Source organism: Mauremys reevesii, linkage group 2 (assembly GCF_016161935.1).
Source record: "Mauremys reevesii isolate NIE-2019 linkage group 2, ASM1616193v1, whole genome shotgun sequence".
In the NCBI taxonomy this organism is placed as follows: Eukaryota; Metazoa; Chordata; order Testudines; family Geoemydidae; genus Mauremys; species Mauremys reevesii.
The window spans coordinates 268,473,329-268,491,633 of record NC_052624.1 but is presented as its reverse complement, the minus strand read 5'-3'; the positions used below and the strand labels follow the sequence as shown (position 1 = coordinate 268,491,633).

General features: G+C 46.0%; 1 long non-coding RNA gene across 5 annotated transcripts in view; it reads right to left on the bottom strand.

Moving 5' to 3' along the window:
- Positions 1-256: 256 nt before the first annotated feature.
- Positions 257-18,305, bottom strand: part of LOC120396486 — a 61,367-nt gene continuing 43,318 nt past the window's right edge. For 2 of the 5 annotated variants that reach the window (XR_005593174.1, XR_005593173.1), the window contains 2 exons: positions 3,966-4,150; positions 257-1,709 (listed from right to left, as the gene is read on the bottom strand). This is a non-coding gene — a long non-coding RNA (uncharacterized LOC120396486). Of the gene's footprint in view, positions 1,710-3,965; positions 4,151-5,384; positions 5,493-18,305 lie in introns of those variants that run through there. The other 3 variants (XR_005593175.1, XR_005593176.1, XR_005593172.1) reach the window with 3 other exon arrangements.

Genomic DNA, 18,305 nt, shown 5'->3' with positions numbered 1-18,305 from the left:
GTAGGGTTCTAGACTATGGTATTCTTCTCTTAAAATGTGTTTAAATTAAGAGGAGACAGATTGGATTAAATACTCAAATCATCCCCTTTGAAATTAAATGAACAAGTTCAATACACGGATTCAGACAGTGTGCGCGTTTATTCCGTGTTTTAAATATATTGAATAATAGGATGACTTGGATTCACAAGGAGGAATTAATTGGTGGTGAATGGGAATTGCATCAGTCGTTTCTCAGACTCAAGGATCAGGATAAGCATCCAAACTTCTCAGTGTTTAATTAAACTTCTGAACTCTAGCTACGAGTACACGCATGCACAAACACACTTCACAGTACATCACACACCTGCCGTAAAATATTTTGTGCATATACACAAATGCATCCATTTTACATACACATTGTATACAATGTATATACACACACTAGATTGAACATCTCCATTACTTCCCTTTAAACCTTTTGAGATTCACCCATTTCCCGACTTACGACTGTGACTACAGAGGATTTCTGGAACTCGCAATTAGAGCCTGGGTGGGAAGCAGGGCAAGACACTGGATTTGCTGCAACTTCCTAACAAAAATGGCAGCACGCTTTAGGGTTATCATTCCATGGAGAAGAATGGGGGAAGGTTGCACGCCTCGGAGCTCCTGCTTCCGTTTGTCTATATGCACAGTAACCAGCCTCACATCTGTTATAGTGAAGAGGATATTCTTGCAAGGAGAACAGTGGGAAATGTTTTCTGCAGAATTTATGGTGGGGGAGTGGGGGGAGGTTTTAAACAACAACTTTGGGGATGCTAAAATTCCACGGATTCCCAAAGGCTCTGCCATAAGCATCAGCTGTTAGATGAGCTTGCAGGACTGTTCCCATTAAGCCAAGTGCGGTGGCCTTTGGCAATTTAGGAATGGGCTGACAATTATGAGAAAAAGGAGACTACAGAAGACTTTTGGCAGTAACTTGCTCTTAGGGCTGCCGTGTTCCACCTCGGAGGTGTCTGCACTTCAGTGATGGATAATGGAAATTCCGTGCAAATAACTTGTATCCTGAAGGGTTCCAAAGAAACCTTTCATGAATGCCAGATTATTATTGTCAACATGTGTTATCTGAAGCAAAATAAAAAAAAGACAGACAGTCTCATACATATCCGTTTCAGGATATTTGCTACCCCCTTTAAAAAGGTAACCCAATCTTCAAACATGGTGCCAAGCAACTAGAAAGGGTCTTACACCTTTAAGGGGTGGGAGAAAAGGCAAATTATTTACTCCTCAAACATCAGGAAACATAACTGGCGTATGAATTAGGAAACCACACACATACCTGCTCAACACACACATGCTGCTCTTGAACTGCTGTGAAAAATAAATACATCTCCACTGAGTGTAACAGGCATTGTTTCTCCTCTTTGTGAAACTAATAACTGAAGCAATTCCAGTAAAGATGGCAAACAACTGATGAAATATCCTCAGAGAACAGAGGCGTTTCCTTCCCAATTCACTTTCAGTAACAAAAGAAAAACCAGGGATGCCAGGGGCCGGCAGAATTGCTACACTTATTTTTCACCATCAGCTTCATCCACTGTTGACATTCTCCAGAGATTTTGGTGGTTCTGTAAATCCTGTGGTCCTGGAAATCCTTGAATGTTTTGGAGGGAACATGTTGCTGGACTGCTCCATTGCTTATTCCAAAATGGTCAAGAGATCGGGCTTGGGACCTTGCGAGAAAGAAAGAAACAGACTGTTACATGGGATAGAGAGACAGAGGAGGGAAAAGCAATCATTCCTTCCACACTGGATTGACTACACATTCCAAATAAAAACTTATAGCCACACCAGTTTGTATCTTTCAGTTGACCTTTCATTGCTACTAAGAGTCTTTTATAAATACTGTATAATCTAAACGCTTGTATGCCAAGAAAGAATTACTAGATTCACAAAGCTTAACAAGATCACCACAATTTGCTCTGAAGAGCCAACAGTTCAAGATGCTTTACCCGATGGAGGTGATATGAATGATAAAGTAATTAAAGGGCCATGGTCTGAAACAACTTTCCATCTACCTGTCAGATCCTTTAAAGAGCTCTGGGGTTGTTGTTTTTTTTGCCTCCTTCCTTTTAAAAAGAAAAAGAAAAAGTTTGCCTGCCCTGGGAAAGGCATCGGAGTGACAAGGAAGGGGGAGGACATCGATGCTTGGAAGTAGATAGTTAATTGGGCTTACATGCCTTCACACTTCAGGAGAAAATGTCTAAACACAGTTTACACACCAGTACACGGAGGGAAAGTTTTGGCAAAGGAACTGCAGAGAAGTGGAACAGTTACGAAAATAAATTCACTCAAACATAGCTTACCCACATCAACTGTATCTTGGTTATGCCCCTCTTTCTCCTCTCAATCCTTGGCTAAGAGAAGCGTATTTCAGGCCAGAATCCCATACCTTTGCTCCTATGGCGTCACACCCTACTGCACAAGTGGTTCCATTGATGTCCATGGGACTATTCATTGAGTAAGGTACTATTCAGTTCGGGCACAGGTCTCAGAATCTGGGCTTCTATTCCTGTCAAACCTCAGCAATTTGACGAAAAAGCTATGTCTACACTAGCATTTTTGTCAGTAAAACTTAGTGGAAAAAAAAAACATACCCTTGACCGATAGAAGTTGCACCGACAGAAGCACTGGTTTAGACCGCCACTCGTTGGAAGTGGTTTAATTATGCCGGCAGGAGAGCTCTCCCCCCTCAGCAGACAGCAGCTACATGGGAGATCTTACAGCGGCTCAGCTGCAGTGGTACAGCTATGCTGCAGTAAGGTCTCTAGTGTAGACATAGCCTTAGGGTGGATAAAAGATTTTAAAATTGCTACACAGGTGCCTATCCAGATGCTGAAAATAGAGAGCTACTGCAGAGCGAGTTGTGAAAGAAAACCCAAACAACTCCTTGTACAGGGGTGCTTTTTTATCCCCCTTTATTAAAGGCAGCAAAGGTCATCTGACAGCACTAGGATTTTTTTTCTCCCTTAAACAGCATGGGAAGGTGGCTCCCTTTTACATGTTCAAGCGAGTGAGCAATGAAAGCTCAAACAAACAGCCTCAATATCACAGGGTCAAATAAAAAGTGGGATAATCATTTGTTTTGTTAATAGTGTCAACTGAAAGTACAAAAAACAAACCCATGACATAATCCTTCCCAGGCCTTCTCTTTAAAGGCTTGGAGTAAGGGAAAGTGCATGCTTAAAATTAAGCACGTGCTTAAATCCCATTGACTTTGATGAGGCGTAAGCACTGTCCCGAACAGAGAAGCTCCCTTGATTGTATTGAACCACATTTATGCTATGTCCTCAATGAAAGAAAAAAAAGATGTATTCTTAACTTGAGCTAACTTACAGAAGATAAAAGGTTAGTAAAGACAAGGTGGGTGAGGTAATATCTCTCATATCTGTCTAATGTCCTGGGACAAACATGGCTACAACAACACTGTACAGTGCAGACAAGGCAATTTGTAGTCTTCACATGAGTTTCAGGTCGAGTTAAACGGCTCCACCATAGTCTAACTGGACCGGCTAACTCAAGTGAAGACTATAAACTGCCTTGGTGTCTCTAGGATTTTACCTTGCATTAGCTAACTCGAGCTAAACACACACTTTTTTCCTCCCAATGAAGACAAGGCCTCAGAGATCCTGATCCAAAGCCCAGGGAAATCAGTGAGAATCTTTCATTTACTTCAAGGAGCTTCAGAACGGTCTTGAATCCTATGAAATTCCTTTTCATACACACACAGCAAACTTCATTGACCTTGACAGCTATACAAGGCCTGAAAAGGCCTGTAGAATTAAACTTCTACCAAAAAAAGGTAATTATGGTCTAAAAGCCTTTAGCTGAGAGTTTTTGCTATCCATCTAAGTATCTGCAAAACGTGCGGACACAGGAAAAATACTAATCTCTATGTCACCATAGAAATTAGACATGAAAAGACTTACATTTTGCATCCATTCTATGTCTCCACCCAGTACAGTACTGTACCTTGCAGTAGTTTTCCAGTGGTTCTTCAAGTCCAATTTTAGATTTCTCAATAAATCGCTTTCCCCATTTCTTTTGAGAGACTAACTTAACAGTTCTTACTGTCCAGATTAATTTTCTTTTGCTCATTTTCATCCCTTAACTCCTAGCAAAAAGAAAAACAAACACCGCCACACACACTTAGACCAGCCTGTATTATTTTTCTTCTTCCTCTACAATTATCTATATTACAGTAGCACCCAGGGACCCCAAATGAGATCAGAGCTTCATTGTGCTAGGTGCTGTACATGCACACAGAGTGATTGTCTGTTTTATCTAGTTTGGTTGTAAACTTTGGGACTAAGGGTGAGATGTAGGAAGCATCATCTGAGATAGAGAGAGAGGAAGGACTCCATCCTACCCAATCCTGACCACTCTGACCCTGCTCCAGCAAAGCACTTAAGAGCATATTTAAGTCAATGAACACTTGGACTGAAGCCACTGGAATTATTCACATTCTTAATTTGAAACTGGAGCGGGGTCATGCTCATCACCTTGCTGCACTGAGCCTGGGTGTGTCTATAGCTGAGAGAGAGAGAGCCGCCCAGCTCAGGCAGACAGACCTGTGCTACCTTGGCTCGAGGTAGCATGTTAGAAATAGGAATCAGGGGACAGCTCAGGCTTTCAAGCCCACCCAACGCTCTGGGTCCAATCTGAGTTTCCACCAGAGCCACAATGCATGCTAGCTCAAGGCGAGCTAGCAGAATCTGTCTACCGGGGCGGGGAGCCTCACTCCCAGCTGCAGTGTACAAATGCCCTAAATGATGGGCATTTAGGGCATTTGTACAGCAAAGCCAGGAAATTTCCCAAGTGCTATCCAGTGCCTTAACCACAAGACCATTTTCCCTCTTGCTGATTAAGGCCATCAAATACTTGCATATGGCAAGGACCAGTGAAGTGTAAAATTACATGAGGGAATCATAGAATATCAGGGCTGGAAGGGACTTCAGGAGATCATCTAGTCCAATCCACTGCTCAAAGCAGGACCAATCCCCAAATCCCTAAATGGCCCCCTCAAGGATTGAACTCACAACCCTGGGTTTAGCAGGCCAATGCTCAAACCACTGAGCTATCCCTCCCCCCTAAATGCAGTGGATGGTAAACACAACAGCTCTGTAGGAAAGAAGGTATCAGCCTTTGAACAGCAACAACTAACCTTCAACGGCAACATACAAGTGAGTCACACAACAAACAAGATAATGGAAAGTTAAGAGTGCCACATAATTCTGAGTGGCTAGGGGAGTCCAGGTGATTAACGACTGCATGGACCAAAGTTAAAATAGTCATTACTAATTAGTTAAGGAATTCAATGAGAGGACAGAAGAGAAAGGGAGTTTCACCTGTTAAATATTTACTGTTAGAGTCCCAAGTGCAGCGATTAGTTTTAAAGTACAGGGTTGTTTCTAAAGCAAAGGCTTGTTTTTCTATTTCAGCATGCAAACTACAACTCAACCACGTGCGTCAGGATTATTAAAGGCATCTACAGAATTTCACTATCCACTGTAGCCATATTCTGCAGTCCATTTTATTACAGACAATGCAAAGAAAGGTTTTATTTCCACTGCCCCCCCCCAAAATAATGAAACTATTGGCTTCTCTACACTTAAAATGCTGCAGCAGCACAGCTGTAGCACTTCCATTAAAACACGACCTACACCGATGGGAGGGGTTCTCCTGTCACCGTAGGTACTCCACCTCCCCAAGGGGCCGTAGCTACAGGAGAATTCTCCTGTTGCCTAGCACCATCTACAGCAGGGGTTAGGTCGGTTTAACTGTGTCACTCCGGGGTGTGAATTTTTCGCATCCCTGAGCAACACAGTTCTACCGACCTCATTTCCTAATGTAGACCAGGCCTCAGATACAGTATTGTGTATATAAGAAAAATTCCCAAATATTGGGACTGTCCCTCTAAAATCGGGACATCTGGTCACCCTACGACAAACCCACAGTGTAGTATTCTGCACAGTTATCATGCTCAGCTGCTGTTCTCTGAATTGAGGCCAGGAAAGGGCAGAGATCAGCAAGTCTGAAAGGGTCAGCCAGAAGATTTAGGCCTCAGATTTACATTTTGTAAAAACTGAAGGAGAACATGAGCACAACAGAAAAACATTTGATTTTTTTACTCCTGTAAGAGCCCTTCCCCCATTGCCCACCTCACACACCACGCAGAGAATACGCGCCTATTATTAGGCCAATATTGTGTTAGTACAGGAGAACCAAAGAGCAAAACTGACTAGTCTATTTTTATTGCCCAAGCTGCAACGTAAGAGACGACCATCAGCATTAGCAGAGCAAGACAGATTTCTAAAATTATTTTTGTTTTAACCTGGAAAGATGAAATTAGTAACCCAAGTAAGGGAAATTTGTTATTTAAAAATATGATTTACAACTAGTACTCTCTTAACCTTGAAGAGATTCAAATAAAAAAACCCAAAAAGCAGTGCTATGTAAGTGCTAAGCAGTATAAAATTCTAAGCATTAACCTAGTCTCGGACAGGTTTTCAAGGAAATTTTAACAAGGCTATGCCCCATCGGCACCGGCTGGCATAGCTGTGTTAGCAGAAACCGTTTCCTAATACGGGATAAAACTGTAGCATTGATGGAGCTAAAGGAAAGTATTCTATAGTAAACATTATCTGTCTTTGGATGCTAGCCAGGACAGGAGTGCTGCTATGCCTTGGAAGTGTGTGTACAACAGAGGGAGGGGGATGATTTTATGTGATCAAAATGTTGTATGACTCACAAAAGAGAATTTTTGCGCGCGCACACACACACACATATATACCCATGCTAGGTAATTAATTAGAGCGCACCATCCTGAAGAGATACTGAGCTGGCTTCCTGATTGAGGAAGACCAAAGGCACCAATACAAACCTTTCAAGAGAGACCACCGCTAGTTTCTTGCGCCACTTCCAATTCCGACAGACCTACTAGGCAGTGTGCGTATCTGAACTAGCCTGTACACTCTTTGTGGCAGGGAGCAGTAGAATCACAGAAATGTAGGACAGGATCCTACCTCAAGAAGTCATCTAGTCCAGCCCCCTGTGCTGAGGCAAGATCCAGTATGCCTACACAGGTCTGGGTTAGCAAAACATCTGACTGGTTAGCAAAATGTCAAGAGCAATGATGGGCGCTTGATAAATAATTGGTGTATGCAGGCAAAGGTTAAGCTTAAAAACCGTCAAGTATCCCAGATCACTCATGCAAAGCTCCTGCGAGACCGAACACCATTGCCCCCTGCAGCTTGAACTTGTGCTGGGGATGGATGGTGGGTAAGAAGGGAATTGCAACCTGACAGTCTCCCCTTTCCGCTGCACCTAAGCAGGGCCTATTTCACAGGCATGCTAGAGAATGCAATGCAATCCCAAAATACTCTAGTGCAAATAGGGCTGCTGAGCCTAGACACTGGGACGGGATTAAGGACTTGCATTCCTGATGCACAGAGATGTAACTTGTGGAGCCTACACAGGGCCGGCTCCACGGTTTTTGCCGCCCCAAGCAGCAAAAAAAAAACAAAACAAAAAACACCCACACCCGACTGCGATCAGCTCTACCACCGCCGCTTCAGTCTTCAGCGGCAGGTCCTTTGCTCCAAGAGGGAGTGAGGGACCCGCCACCGAATTGCTGCCGAAGACCCCGACGTGCCGCCCCTTCCCCTTCACCGCCCCAAGCACCTGCTTGCTGGGCTGGTGCCTGGAGCTGGCCCTGAGCCTACATAAAGCAGTGGCTAGCAATTCATGCCTTCCACTCTGCTTCTGCAAGGCTGTGCATCGTGGCTGAAAAGCTGATTCAGGGAAACACACCAGGATCAAGCCTGAAAAGATAAGCAGTGCTCCTTTAAGTAGAGGAAAACAAATGTTTTAAAGCATCTCCCACTTAAATCAGTAATGCACTCGGGAAAAGTAACCTCTGCCCGTTCACTTCAGCTACTAAAAGCAATTTCAGATCTATACATCAGAACGATGGGCTCATCCAGTCTCTATGGTGAGGAAGTTCCTTGACACATTCTTTATGCAAAAAGCACCTGAAGACAGTGATTGCCTTATGGAAGAGGTATTCAAAACCAGATGCTTTTGAACAGACCCTGAAATCTTTTTATTTATTTAATCATTACTTTTCTTTTTAATTATTTCCTCCAGAATCAGGACCTTGACTATACCTTGAAAAAAAAATAAAATAATTGTCTACCCCTGCCTTATGGACACCTCCTCACCCACGCACAGTGGCACAGCATCCCGGGGAAAACTGCAGCCTTAGCCAGCATAGGAAAGTAACCTTAGGTTTGTAGCTCTCTTTAGCTTGAGACGCATTTTACACTTTTGCTAGTCACTTCTTTGCCCCCTTCCCTTCTGTTTCTCTTCATTGGAAACAAAGGATGCAATCCTGACCCTGAGAGTTTTGCCACTGACTTCACTGGGCCCAGGACTTCATCCAAAGAGCCAGTGCCAGCCAGCTGTTTGGAAACCTCTGTGAATGATCCGGGAGGAATGGGTTCTAACAGACATTCTCAAGAGGAGCTTCCACCTCCTGGCAATATCTTTAAGCACTAAACCAGTGCACAACCCAAGGAAATCAGCTGCCAGGCTGTCCTACAGGTCACAAAGCAGCACTGGAGTCACTCCATGACCACTGCACCCTGAACAGGGAACACTGGATGGGAGTTTCACAGCCATGAAGTCAGTGGCACCGCCACTCCCCCAAATTACCCTCCATGCCAAGACACAGTGGGCCCCCAGGGGGTTGTGCTCTGCAGTATATGGAGGAGGATACAGATGCCCGGAACAAGGTTGGCTGACAGGGTTTCCTGCAACTGCGGGGCCTATTTCCGATCCTCCATCCATTCACGCATCCGGGCAGAGTTTCTCTGGGTGGCGTCTGCTGGCTCCCTTGACACCTTCGAGGAGCAGTGGGTGCTGTCCGGGGCTCTTTGCTCGGTGTCCCTGTCAGGTTCCCTTCATTTAGCCCTGTGACCTCACTCCTGTCCCTGTTATATCTTTAGTTGTCCCCCGTCATTAACTGAGATCCCGGACTTTGTGGATCCTCCCCTAAGGCTTCCGTCTGCCCACTTCCAGGATCCCAACAGGACAAACCATTCTGCCCATTCACACTCCCCCACACAAAGCAAAACCACACAGGTTCCAGCTGCTTCTGGTGCCTTCTATGCCCCTTGCAAGGGCAGCACTATCTGGCCCTGAGACAAGAGCAATGAATGGGCCAAGAGTCTGTACCAGTTTCTACAATGCAATAGGGTGGTGTAAATGAAAAGCCTTAATGCAAGTCTGACTGGTGTCTGTGTCTCAGAAGCAAATCAATCTTGTTGTTTATTTTAGCACCAGTAAGAGTCAGCAAAAGCTTACCGTGACACCACTGAAAGCAAGCCAACAAGTGCAGTGCTAGCTGCAGGATACGCGGAGACAAGGAGGGCAGCAGTTAATCTGTCCATTTTTATCCTCCATTACAGCTTATGAGAGACCTACACCAGCCTGCATTTCTTTCAGCTCTTCAGATTTATTTTACACAGTGATTTTTATTACTTTAGCACCTCAGAGCCCTAATCATGGAGCAGGACCCCAGTGTGCCAGGTGCTGTAGAAACATGACAATCGGACCTTGAAGGCCCTGTCTACACTACAACTTTCCACCCAGTTTGTAACCGCTAGTAGCATGGATGGCTCTCAACAGGTTGGGGTTTTTTTGCCTGCACATATGATGGTTAAAACTCACCAGCCCTGGTCCACTAAATGTTTAGCCTCTGCCAGAAGTTGACGTCAGCTCCTGGTTGTCTCTCTGAAACCAGTTCAGCACACTGCGTGTGCTCTTGGCCGTGTGGACAGGACCCCCTCACCAGGTTTGTGTAATCCATTTGGTCAGCTCAACTCCCTCCCACCTCTCAGTCCAGCAGTTCGCACTGCCCCTCAGACTCATCGCTAGCTGAGGCAGGATAGGGTAGCCGCACATTTCCCAGGATGCGCCAGTAAAAGAGTTAGGCATGAATGCAGAGACAGCCTCCGTGGACACTCAAGGTATGTCTACACTACCCGCCAGAATGGCAGGCAGCGATCGATCCAGCGGGGATCGATTTATCGTGTCTAGTCTAGATGCGATAAATTGACACCCCCCCCTCAAGCGCTCTCCCATCGACTCCTGTACTCCAGCGCCGTGAGAGGCACAGGCAGAGTCGACGGGGGACCAGCAGCCATTGACTCACCACGGTGAAGACACCTCGGTAAGTCGATCTAAGTACAACGTAGCTGAAGTTGCGTCACTTAGATCGATCCCCCCTCAGTGTAGACCAGAACTAACTGAGCCTTGTGCTGCTCGTGGCCATTTAAAGGGGGCAGTGCTTGTGACCCATTACAACCACCACGGCTGAAACAGGAAGCACAGCTCAGTTTCACTTTCTTGTTACTTAACAATTTACCCTTGTTACTGTCACTTAGCCCCAGTCTACACTTCAAAGTTTTATTGGGGACAACCCAGCAATAAAGCGTGTCTACACTATCCATGTCTGCAGCAGTGCTGCCATGGCCACGCTAACACGTGGGCAGTGCAGACATCGCCTTAGAAAGGGGCGTAAGCTAAAGTGGTGGGGTGGGGGGGGGAAGCTATTCTTACAGCAGGGGCAGGGGAGAAAGGATCCACATGAGGGATTTTACCAGTACAACTGGTAAAACTTTCAAATGTAGACAATTCTTGGGTTAATCCAGGGCAACTTCTGTGTTTAAACTAGGCCAACAATTTCAGTTACAAAACCTTTCCTAATAGTCATCATTTATTGACTGAGCAGGTAATGGAGAGAGAAAGCAAGCTTCAGGCCTGTGTGTAGCAGCGGGTTAGCATCCATTTGGGTTTGCCAGAATTTGTACTTAATAAAGCTATGAAATATATGGAAGCAAGCTTTATCTCCGTGTATATATAGGCACATATATCTTTATCACATGGCACTGCATGCAGCCCTGACAAAGCACATCCCGCCATATGTTAAACCAACCCTCCCCTCCCCAAAAAATAATGTTATTGGAAAGAGATCCTATTATTATTATTAAGCACTGATAACATGCTCTTAATACATAGGAATAAAAAAAGAACAATGATAGCACAAACTGCCAACACACTGAAATTCCAAGAGGCATTCTGAAATCTTCATCTCAGCTGGCTTTGACGAATCATGTGCCAATTAGAACCATGTGGGACTTCTCTTGTATTCCACTGGGGGTAGGGGGAGGGGGGTGATGTACTAGTAAGATTACTTACTACTTGCACTTCAAGCCAAGTGTGACAGGACACAAAGCAAGTAATTATCACTGAATTTAAATCCAGGTCTCCAGTGAGCCAACCACCAAGAATTAAGCTTCAAAGCCGCCAACTATTAAAGCATGAACTCTATCATCCACGCAAGTGGAAGTCTGAACGGATTAAAAAAAATTACTAAAATCCTCCCTACCGTGTCGGGGGACAGCAGTTATGTGGGTTTTGAGGGGGTTTTGCTTGGGGTTGTTTTAGGGTTTTGATTTCTGGTCACTTAAGCACAGACTCCTGCACCTTATTCAGGCATCCACAAAAAATATTTCCTGTCTCTTATACAGCCCACCCTGTATCCCCAACTCAGCAAGGAGCGCATGCCACAATTAAGCACATGCCTAACTTTTGAGTGTGTGGCCTCATTGATATCAATGGCATTAGTCAGACACGTTTACAATGAAGCATGCGTGGAAGTGCACTGCTGGACCAGAGACCGTGTACCTAGAAAGCGCTTCTCATCCCAGCATGCCAGTTATGAACACCAGAGTTACAAACTGGCCCTATAAAAGAGGCTGGGAGCCAGGAACTCAGCAGTCTCTCTCTAGCTGTAGAGGGAGACAGGCCTGGCTGCAGGGAGCTAGAGACAGGGTACCTGAGTGGCGCAGGGCTGGGGAAAGGCAGAGGAGCCAGGGAGCTCCAGCCTGGAAAGCCCCAGGCTGCGGACTAGCATAAGGCTAACAGGTACTGGGGGTTACAGAGGGCAGCCCAGGGGTAGGCCAAGGCAGCAGGTCCAAACCCAACCTTGCCAGTGATGAGTAGGCTGATACTGCAGTCGCCCCAGGGCACGGGAGCTAGACGATGACTGGCAGTAGCCTTATACTGAGGCGAGGTGAGGATAGGGGGTGGGGGTTCCCCGGGGAGAGGAAACCCTGAGATTATGGGGTGTACAGCCAGGGGGCAGCACCCCAGAGAACGGGGCACCAGGTCCAGGAGGGACAAAGGGGTCAAGCAGCAGCGGGACACCAGCCTGCAGAGGGTGCTCCAGAGACTGGAGGAGCTAATTCCCAGAGACAACCAGCAGGAGGCACCGCAGGGGTGAGTCCCACCTCGCTACAGACAGAGTAATTATCCACTGGAACAATTTACCAAGGGTTGTGGTGGATTCTCCATCACTCACAATTTTGAAATCAAGATTGGGGGTTTTTTTGTTTTTTGTTTTTTTTAAGATCTGCTCTAGGAATTATTTTGGGGACGTTCTATGGTCTGTGTTATACAAGAGATCAGACTAGACAATCACAATGGCCCTCTTCTAGACCTAGATTCTATGAAAAACCAGAAGGCAAACATAAAGAACCCAAAATGTATAATATTAAAAGACTAGTGATTTTTTGGGCCCGAACTAGGATTTTTGAATGCTTATGGTTGGCAGTAATACAGGTTTGTTGCATCTTATGCGCATTTAACATGCGCGATTTCAGCTTTACCTTGTTGGCAAAAACAAAAAATAGAGAAAAACAACAATTTAAATACTGTTTCTGTAGTGCGGGCGATTCCACCCGCCATTCAACTCAGTGTAATTTTGACTATACGCGGTTTTCGCTTTACGCGCTAACCGCAGAACAGAACCCCCGCGTAAGATGAGACAGACCTGTACTGCAAACCAGAGTGCAGTAAGTATGTGGCAGCAAGAAAGTCACCTCTGGCTGGGACCTCATTCACCTGGAGGATTTAAATGTCTCACTCTAATCCAGCAGAAGGCAATGGAGGTACAGTTCTGATGCAACCGAGTTATACAGCAGTTACAGAAGTGTGCTCAGAATGCAATTCACTTAAGCGCAAGACATTTTAAGCCCCCCTGATAGGGCTGTGCTGGGGAGGAAGGCTTTATGAGTTGCGGTGGCCACCCAGGAGGCAGGGCCAGATTTACACTGTACGTGCCCCTAGGCACAGCATCTTCAGAACACACACACCCCTGATCTTTGTGTTTTCTATAAAAATTAAATTTTAACCCACTTTTAACTTTTAGGCACCCCTAGAACGCTGGCATCCCTAGGCACATGCCTACCTGGAAATCCAGCACTGCCAGGAGGTCTCTGCTTCCCCTGCCTGGGACAGAGGGCAGCTCTGTGGCTGCTCTAAAGGTTTGCCATAATATTGGGGATCGGGAATGGGCCGAGCAAGGATTAAGGGGTCGGTGATCACACTGTTCCAGCAGCTGTGAATGCACGTAAGCAGGGAAAGGATGAGGCTGTTCTTCCAGCCCACAGGCACTAGTGCAGAGAGGCCTCACTGCAGCCTCATAGCCTGCTCTTCTGCTGTGGGGGACTGTTTCTCCCTCACAAGGGGTTAAATTAAGAGCATGGCTCCCACCTCGCTGCTAAGATCAGAGGGAGAGCTGTCCCCGCTCTCCTTAGCATGGGGAAGCAGAGATCCCCATGAATCTTCCTCCCCTGTGGCTGATACAGTGGAACATCACCCCACTCCTGTAGCCACATCCCCACCCTCCCCGTTCAATGCATCTTTGCAAGGGGATTTTGTCCACTTTGCCATTGCGAAGCAGCTTTTCCCTTTGGCTCACAACCCGGCAAAATCGCTCCCTTTCTGACAGCCACACGTACCAAGTAGATTGCCCTCTCCCAGTTCGCGTGCCACACAAATCAGTCCAAGCAAGTCCCTGCTCCATCCTCTCCCACCTCACATCTGTCCTTTGTCAAGATTATTAGAGTCACGTCTGAAGGGCGGGAGGGGGGGGAAATAAACCCTGCAGCCATCTCCTCTCTCAGCCTCCTCAACATCCCTCACCACGCCTGCTGGATAAACATACATTCTAATATTAGCAGGGCAGACCACAGGAATCCGCCGATTGATTTTCATCCTTAGAACCAGCTCCCATCAATTTTACACTACCAGTAAACAATGGAGCGAGCTCCACTCTGCTGCTTGCTCTGAGTGATTTCCCAACAGCAGGGCTCCCCTTTATCCGTCCTGTTCCTGACAGGCCTAGAGATGAAGATTTCCATCAGTTCCCCGCACAGTCCGCTCATTCAAATAAGCTCAAATGGGCTGCTGTCTGATGTGGGGACTTGTTTAAAAAAATGTTAGCGTCCTAGAAAGCAGTATTCATTCTTATTTCCATCTCACCGTACGCAGAACTTCACAGAGTCCTTGCTGGGAAATCTGTTAAGTGTCTGCAGTCTGTTCCTTACACCGTTTCCATGTCTGGGTGTTCCCAAAGACGGAATACATAAAAACTGGTAAGATCATATTGTTACATTAGCAATAAGAGGCCACAGCTGAGCTTAGCGCACACTGCATATAGTAAGAGAGTCCCTGCCCCAAAGAGCTTACAACCCAGACGACATGAGTAATGCTGTCCCCATTTCTACCAGCACAGAACTGAAGCATGGAGAGAATAAGGGCTTGTCCACACTATAGGGACCTACAGCATCATAACCGTGGTACCGTAGCTTTGCTGCACTAACCCTGCGATATAGATGCAGCCTAGAGTGATGGAAGGGGTCCTCCCATCAATATCAGCAATCTAGCCAGAGGTGCTGGAAAAGGAGGGGCCATACCATCCCCCTCGACACTTTTTATCAGCTGTAAGGACAAGGAATGGAGAGGGGCCTCAGAGGGAAGGGAGGGGAAGGGGCAGGGCCATAGTTCAGGCACCCCCACTGTTCGGAAGCTTCCACAGCCCTTGAATCCACCACTTCACGTGGCTATAGCTAGGCTGATGGAAGCATTCCTCATAGTGGTGTCGACATAAAATTTAAGTGCAGACCAGGGCTACCTGACTTGTCCATGCTCACACAGGGAGTCAGTGACAGAGACAGGACTGAAACCCAGATCTCCCAGCCCAGTGCCTTAACCACACCCGCCAGGGTCTACTTTGGGGCGACTGGGTGGGTATTTCACAGTTTGAGTCCATTTGCTTGTCCTTGGGCACCTCTTCGCTGACCAGAGATGTGCGTGCGGCTTAGCCCTTCGTTTGGGGCAGGGCACAGTGGTTGTTTGAGATTTATTAACTTCATGCCAGAGAGACCAAAACCTGGTCGCCCTATTTTGAGTCACCAGCCTCATCTAGAGTTAGGTTTGATTTGGTTCTGGTACATTTTTTAAAAACACACGTTAACAACCCTAGGAGGCTGTAATCTTGGGTTCACCTTGAGCCGTGAATAATTACAACTTGCCCCATGTACACGAGGGTTTTAAAATGTTAGGTAACATACTGGAGGGTACAGAAATGCTCCTTTCCCCCACACTAGTCTAGCCACGCCCCAAGTGTGAGACCTTTGATATAAATCTTAAAATGCTAATTCCATCCAGACACTTCATTCTTCACCTTTCTGTTTTCCATTCAGTTGACCATAATAAAGCATGGCTTTAAATTGGAGATCTAGATGCACATGAGCACAAACAATAGCTTTCAGTGAATGCCTGAGACCCTAGGACTCGGGGCAGCAGGAGGAGTTCTACAGCCCTTCGGCTGCACTTTAACTTGGGTGCACAGAGAACATCCCCCTCAGAAATTCCCATGCTCCTATCTCAGGTAAGTAAAGGCTAGACAAGGACAAGGGGAGAGTGGGAGCAACAGGCTGTGTCAACCGAAACATATCCAGGTAAGTCACAGGTGTTTCTTACCTGCTAAGCAAATACATTAACATCAAAAGGGGGTGCCACTTATCGCTACCCTGTGGAGATACTTAAATAATTAGCTCGCTGGCAATGGCTCTTAAGCACAGGAGTTACCTTCAGACACTATCTAACAGCTCATGGAGCACTTGAAAAGCAGAAACAATTCAGCTTCATGTCCTGTAGGTTCTGTATTTCTCTCCCCTTCTTTTCCAGATCTGCATGAGAAGGGGAGTCTCCTTTCTTAAGCATTACTCTTATTCCTGCTGCTCATCTTCACTAGGAGTGAAATCCTAACCATTGTAGTCAATGGGGCTTTGCCACTGACTTCAATGGAGCCAGATTTCATTCTGCCGGTCATGATCTTCTCTTGGGATATGGACGTGGTGAATGGAGTATCTTGTTTTCATGCAAATACCATTCCTTTGTGACAAAGAACAGAGAGGAACAATTGCAAGTGTCAGCAGAATATTCTAGATAAAATATTGCCTAAAGTTTTCCAGGACAAGGCCTTGGTGGCCCCAAGAGATATTCCATCCAGGGGGTTGCAATTCAGCCCCAGAGATACATGGGAAATGAGGTTAAAATATCAAGGATGACTTCCTACTAAATGTCACTCACTCAAGAATCACTTGTGCCACTTACCAATCTCATGTCCCTGATGGTTTGAATGCACGCCCCTGATCTGCTCTCTTAGTAGCCAAACTCCCAGACAGCTCTCCAATTCTCACACCGGTGCCAAATTCAAAATTGACAAAATTACATACCCCGTAATTAGACTCACTGCCACATGGAATCATCCAGGCCAAGAGCTTAGCGAGATTCCAAAAGGGATTGGACATTTATATTCATATCAAAACTATCCAGAGTTGTTATAATGAATGACAACAGATTTTGGAAGGGGTATTAATCCTCATGCTCCAGGGTCTAAGTCAATCTCCAGCAATCAGAGGACAGGAGGACACCAAATACAAGGGGCAGATTATCCCATAGCTATATCTGCCTACTGGCCACCGTCAGAGACAGGATACTGGACTAGACAGACTTCTGATCCAGTGAGGTAATTCCAACATTCCTCTGTAGCAGATTAAGCGTGTTACTAACCAGTTCCTGCTCTAGACTACATTGCCACCTGAGAGGCTCCAAGCCCTAGTCTCGCAATCCTGGAGCAGGCCAAGTTCAATTGTGGTTTAACATGCACGGAGAGTAAGTAAAGGAACCCAGCACAGGAAACTATTATTGAAAGCATGGAGTAGAAGCCTAAACTACTAACCACAGAAACGTGCAGTAGTACCAGGACTCTGTGTGTGTGTTGGTTTCTGGGCTCTACTGATATAAAGCAAAGTTAATTAACCTGCTGTGGTATCCGAACGCTTTAGAGAAGAAAGAGAAACATTACTGGCAGTGAAATTGGGTAGAAAAACTTCATGTGTGGCTAAGGCTCACATCAGTGTGTGTTAATTTAACCACATACATATCTACAACATATATAAAATGATATAGCTGGGCTCATGATGCATATCAAATCACTACAACCTCAGTTCTGACTCAATGGCCCCTTAATTCCACCAGGACAAAATAGGGGACTTCAGGATTAGGTCCATACAGGATTCCCAGGACAGAATGTCCAGTGTTAGCCTTTCCCTGCTCCACTTACACACTTCCTGTATCACCTTGGGCAAGTCCCTTAGCCCCTGTGTGACCCAGTTCCTTCTCTGTAAAGATGGGGATAAGAGCACTGCTCGACCTCCCAGGAACATTGTGAGGATAAATACATTAAAGATCGTGAGGCACTCGGTTACTATAGTACCTTAGAGAGAGGGTATTAAACGTCATAGGAAGGACAACATGTGACAATAAAGGTCTGTGTATCATTCTTCCAGAGAGCCATGGTGGGTATAAAACAGATTTCTGAATTCATGCCATTCAGAGGGCTAGAATGGCCAGTCCTCCTCACTGGCCCTAGAGAGACTGATGGCAGCTGCCTGAATGATGAAGCAGCCCTATTAAAAGAACAGAGCATGCAGCACATGTGGGGAAAAGGGAGGCAGGAGCTGCTGCGCCAGACTGCGCTCACTAACCTGGGACACAGCACCAACCTTTCACCTACATCTACCAATAAAAAAAAAACAACTGGAAAAACAAGCTCTGTCACAGCAGCCCAGGCTTGCTTCTGGGGCCCAGAACGTGCCAGCACAGTGCAGAACAAGCTAAATGAAGACCAAGGCAATGTGGGGCACCACACTGCACGCACCTTGCCTGGGCCAAGCATGATCAGAACAGGTTGCCAGGAGGAAGTGCTTCTCCTCTGGACAAGTTTCTCCTGCTTCCATGGCCTTTCATTGTTTCACGCCAGAAGAAATAATTAGATCATCTAGTCTGAT